The sequence below is a fragment of the Podarcis gaigeae genome (assembly GCF_964106915.1).
Source record: "Podarcis gaigeae genome assembly, chromosome: 1".
Lineage (NCBI taxonomy): Eukaryota > Metazoa > Chordata > Lepidosauria > Squamata > Lacertidae > Podarcis > Podarcis gaigeae.
In genome coordinates, this window is record NC_139678.1 from 80,327,372 (window position 1) to 80,333,560 (window position 6,189).

Genomic DNA, 6,189 nt, shown 5'->3' on the forward strand with positions numbered 1-6,189 from the left:
AAAGTTTCATTCTGTTCCAAATTTCAAAATTAGTATCTTCCCAGGTTTTTAAATATCTTTTTACAGATTTATATTATTTGCTGTTAACCATACACCTAGATACTTGACCTTCCTTTCAGTCTTTAGTCCTGACACATATTTTAATTGATTTTTACTCTCATCATTCACATTTTTACCAAGAGTTTGGTTTTGTCTTTATTAATCTTAAGACCTACTACATTTGCAAATTTTTAAATCTCTTGTAATACTTTCAGGATTGACTCTATTGGTTCTTCTACAGATAATACCATGTCGTCTGCGAATGCATTTAATTTATATTGTCTCTGTACCACTCATACCTTTAATTTACTGATTATATCTTATTCTTTGTGCCAATAATTCGAAAACTAATATAAATAACAAGGGTGACAAGGGGCAGCATTGTCTCATTCCTTTCATTATTTTGCAGTTCTCAGTCAGGACATTATTTACTAACAATTTGCCTTACTATTCAGTGTATATTGCCCTGACTCTTTTTATAAAAGTGTCTCCACAGCTCATATATTCTAAAACTTTATACAGACATTGTCAAATGAGGGATTCTCATACATCTAAAAATTCCTTTGTCAACTAGATGTAAAGAGATCAAAACAACATGCAACAGTTTTGCCCCTTTGAACACACATCCAATAGTAGTGGTTTGTTTACATAATCAGCTGCTGATCATCCTGGTCTAGTCCTGTACTGTCAGAACCAATGTATTTTTATTAATATTCATGAAGATTTTAAAACACTTTAATGTGACAAAATTTATATCTGTTAACAAGAAGGGTATTGTACTTAATCACATATTTTATTTGCTTAGATTTAAAACTCTGCGAGTGTGTGTTATGTTTTGGTTTGATGTGCATAAAAAAACAGCAAGTTACCAAACTTAGCAAATGCTCCCCAAATCTACATTTGACCCAATGTTTGGCCCTGTGGATGCAGGTGCTAGGCTTCAAGCCAGGGTATTGCCCAAGAGACAGAGCATCTATCTCCTTTGCCTCTGAAAGTTAGATATGCCCACAGCAGGAGAGCTTCATGTTGGTTTCTGCTGTAGCTCCTCAAAGTTGCATCAAAGTTGTGGCCTTTCACCACATTGCTATATCTCTAGTCATCATGTTGGGGTGTGCAGGCAAGATGTGGTTCTACTACACCCCCCTTTTTTTGCACAGAATATGACACATTCTTGGGACTCATACTGAAGCTGTATAAAAACTTCAGTGCATTTATATAAGTTCTGAGGGTGCCATGGCTGTTTCCCCAAGTTGTGAAAAGGTTGTTTTGAATTTCTGGGAAAGCCTGTATGTTTCAGACTGTGAAGTCTGTTAATGTGATGCCAGGAAAATGTCAAGTATCTTCCTACAGCTGATGCTTTTGCAGTGTTGGTGTCTCTGGGGCACAAAGTGATGTCCAGATTAAGAAGTCATAAAGTCTGAATGTTGTCTTTGATCAAGCAATGTATGCTAAATCAAAATAGCCTAGAATACAGAGCAGTTTAAAAGTAGAATATTTAGGCTGTGGGGGTTTTGCACATGTCTTTTTAAGAATTAGAGGCAAACACTTTGCCTATCTTAGTCTGAGGGACATCAGTGCATGCATTATTGGAAAATTAGCAATACAATTATAGAGTATATCTGCACAAGTTTATGTCTGAAGCCTTTATCTGATTACTGTGGAATAGATCTCTCAACCGGGTTCAGGACACACATAGGCAAGACATGGAAGCTGTTGAAGACTTTATAGCACTGATCAGAAAAGCAACGAACAGCATTTTTGGAAACCAATACAAAAGTGTAAAGTGCAGCAATATTTTAAAGCATATGGACAGTTTGTCTGAACATAATATGCTAGAAAACAATGATAATTTGTAATAGTGGAAAACTTGGAAACTGAAAATTGTTTCTCCAGATCTCCCTGCATCATTTTCTTCTGTTGATTTCACTATATTTTATGATACTGATTTCTCCCATTTCCCTGTTTGGAATGGGAAATGCCTGTCATTTTAGCATTGGACATAAAGTGTGCTTCGTGCAAACTTGCATTGAATTGGGAATTCCCAGATGTGTGCTGCTGTGCAATTCCTGGGTGAACACTTTTTAAAAAAAGGTGCATGCACTGCTCAGCAGATTTCTGCATCCATGCATCAGTTCTACAAAATAAGCACCTTCAAACCAACAAATTAGAAGGCAGGGACACTATCCAATTATGAAACGTAAATAAGAGTATAAGGAAAAGAGCAACAAGGTTCAACAGAAATACTAAATGCAAAAAAGAGCCCAATGACTCCAAAACCTAGCTACTACGATCCTAATTGCACAAGGATATCACCATGATTTCATCTAACTATGAGTAGACAGCATAGATGGTCAGTTTCCTGGAACTGTAGAAAGTCCTACCCGGATCCCTGGTGGTAATGGTGAAACACAGCTGGAGAGCAGTTCAGCTTTTTTAAAACAAAAGGTTATCTCCCTTGTCTTTTGAGGGAATAACTTCTGACTTTTGCCTACATCACTGGGCAGCTGAGAAACTTGGTGTGTTCAGAATACTTCAGAAATCACAGAACCTGATAAGAGCATCAGTAGCTCTGGTCTCATGGACAAAGGTGGTATTCAACTAGATTTTACTCAAGAGTAGGCTGTATGTTGTCTCCCTGCTTATTTAACTTATATGCAGAATTCATCATGCGAAAGGCTGGGCTGGATGAATCTCAAGCTGGAATTAAGACTGCCGGAAGAAATATCAACAACCTCATAAATGCAGATGACACAACCTTGATGGCAGAAAGCGAGGAGGAATTAAAGAACCTTTTATTGAGGGTGAAAGAAAAGAGCGCAAAATATGGTCTGAAGCTCAACATCAAAAAAAGAAGATCATGGCCACTGGTCCCATCACCTCCTGGCAAATAGAAGGGGAAGGAATAGAGGCAGTGAGAGATTTTACTTTCTTGGGCTCCATGATCACTGCAGATGGTGACAGCAGCCACGGAATTAAAAGACGCCTGCTCCTTGGGAGAAAGGCGATGGCAAACCTAGACAGCATCTTAAAAAGCAGAGACATCAACTTGCCAAGAAAGGTCCGTATAGTTAAAGCCATGGTTTTCCCAGTAGTGATGTATGGAAGTGAAAGCTGGACCATAAAGAAGGCTGATCGCCGAAGAATTGATGCTTTTGAATTATGGTGCTGGAGGAGACTCTTGAGAGTCCCATGGACTGCAAGAAGATCAAACCTATCCATTCTTAAGGAAATCAGCCCTGAGTGCTCACTGGAAGGACAGATTGTGAAGCTGAGGCTCCAATGCTTTGGCCACCTCATGAGAAGAGAAGACTCCCTGGAAAAGACCCTGATGTTGGGAAAGATGGAGGGCACAAGGAGAAAGGGACGACAGAGGACAAGATGATTGGACAGTGTTCTCGAGGCTACCAGCATGAGTTTGACCAAACTGCTGGAGGCAGTGGAAGACGGAAGTGCCTGGCGTGCTCTGGTCCATGGGGTCACGAAGAGTCGGACACGACTAAACGACTAAACAACAACAGGCCCATTGAAATAAATCAATATAATTTACTCATGTTTGCAAATTTAAAGGGGTGTGTGGAGTGATAGGGAAGGGGTAGTACCTCTGGTGGGGGCATGTTGTGCACCTTCTGGGGTAGTTTCTCCACCTTTGGACCCCACTCTGCACTCAGTGCTCACCTGTGGCTCCTATAAGCAGGGTCGTAGTGCTGTCCACCAGCGCCTGGGGTGGTGGGCATGGAGCGCGGAGGGTGCTCTTCATCTTCTGCAGTCCTTAGGCCTTGCTGATGGGAGGCAGGCACTCATATGTCAGGCAGGAGGGGGGCGTGTTGGGTGCTCTTCACCCTTTGCTCACCCAGCCTCCACCGCTGACGGACAGGAACTCATACACTGGCTCTCTTGCTGCTACATTGAAGTTTCCCCATTTCGTTTATAGATGTTGTTACTCAGAATATAGCACTGCCTGGAAAAATGGGTCTGATGTCTCATCCTGGCTCTGGACAGGGCTAAAATCCTGTGTCTGCTGCATTTCTGAAACTAGTGACATGTCAGTGGGAAAGAAAATACAACACACCCATTTCAAAAATAATTTGAATTGTACTCCTGCCTGGGGCTGTGATACCATCAGGTGCTCCAACCCAGTTTGCCTAACAATTGCATCATGCAAATGGTAATCAGACGCTTCCTTATTTTTTGAACCTTGTAGCCTTGGATAATTTAACAAAATTGCTTGTGCACAACCCATACTTCTGTTTGGCTAATAGTATTTACAGCAGAAGTGGCTAAGCTTTTTCTACACTCATCAAAAATAGTGTAGCGCACAAATTCCTTAGTACAGTGATACCTCGGTTTCCAAACGTCTCCATTGACAAACATTTCAGTTTCTGAACACTGTAAACCAACGTTTGAACATGCCTTGGAAGTCGAACATGCCATGCGGCTTCCGTACTGATTTTTCTATATTGAAGCTTCTGTATTGAGTTCGCAATTTTCGTACATTTTAGAACTCGGTCTTCCAAAACAGATTATGTTCGAAAACCAAGCACTGTATGTCCAAATTGATTCATTACTTTCAGAGCTGTGACAGTTTCCCTGAAAGTAGCCTAACCCAGGCCATGTAGCAGGTGTAGGGAACCTTTGTCCCTTCAAATGGTGCTGAACTACAGCCTGGGATGATGGGAGCTGTAGTTCAGCCACATCTGGAGGGACAGAGGTTCCCCACACCTGCCAGTGATATTTGACCTTGAAAACTGCCTTCAATGTCACTTTTGTTTCCCTGTAGCATTAGTGCTTACTTTGAACTTGCCAACACCTACACAATTAAAACAGGATTTTGTGGCAGACATACTACTAATGGGTGTTTCCTCTTTACACTCCTAATTCTGGAAATATACATCCAATTTTGAATGCAGTAACTTATGCACATTTAACTTGTGTGCATTCAGCTATATGTGCTTGGAAAAATGAATAAATGAATAAAAAGGGAGCAGGCGTCCACCCGCCACTGAACCCAATGTGTTTTGACCATACATGGCTTTGGCTTTAGGTATGATCCCTGAAATATAACCACCATGTACTGTAAATTGCAGGCTTACTGTATTCCCTAAGTCAGGTTACAGGGTTTGACTTCATGAAGAAATAAGCATTAAGTGTGGATTAGCTATATGGAATGGCTAGCCCTGCCCCCGGGTGCACAACATGTGCACCACTCCGGGTGCCAGAGCAGCTAGCTCCGCCTCTGGATGTGCTGGAACTGGATGTGCTGGAACTGGACAAAGCCCTGCATTTGGCACTTCTCCGGGAGCTTTCCTATTATTTGTTGATCATGAGATTTGATGGCAAAAGAAATCTTTTATATACTGAAGGTTGGAAATACTTGGATCCCTTGCATGGTCAGAGAAGCTGAAACATAGAGGAAGCATCTATGAGCCAGTAATGACTGGCATTCCTTCACCTCCTGAAAATCTTTGAAAGTTACTCATGCAAGTACAAAACAATGTGTGAAACACGTTTTTGCAGAAAAGTCAGGAGTCTGTGGTACCTTTGCTTGTAGCAAATGTCAAGGAACTAACATTTCATAGTATGGATGAAGATGATTGTGACAGCTACAGCAATGGTGCTATTAGACTGGAACATTGCTTTTCTTCTAGGAAAAAAAGGTGCCGGTACTGTGTACCCTTGTATACCCCCAGAAAAAAACCTAAATAGTTTGTTAAGAAGTGTAGTCTATAAAACCATTCTTCTCACCTTATGTCCAAATCAGAGAGGCAGTGGCACAAAGCATCTTCTGGATTGTCACCCATGAAAGCAAGTGGCAGCTGCAAGGAACAACCACCACCTTTTCAACTTGTCACTTACCCTCCTCCTTTAGGCCAGTGGTGGGGAATCTCCTGACTGTGAGCCTAATTAGGCCTGTCAGACCTCTCCACTGGGCCAGCAAGCCGTGGCATGAGGTCAGTGGACTAGGGGGACTAGGCTAGTCCCCCAATGTTCCCCTGGCACCTCCTTCCCAAAGCCCGGGAAGCTTCTGCCCAGCTTAGGGAGGGAGGTGCAGTGCTCATGTGTGTGACATCATGCATGCATGGGCCTCCCACCAATTGCCCTCACAAGCTGGTTCCTCTGGCTGGCCCTAACTGTTCCCCTATGAAAAATTTC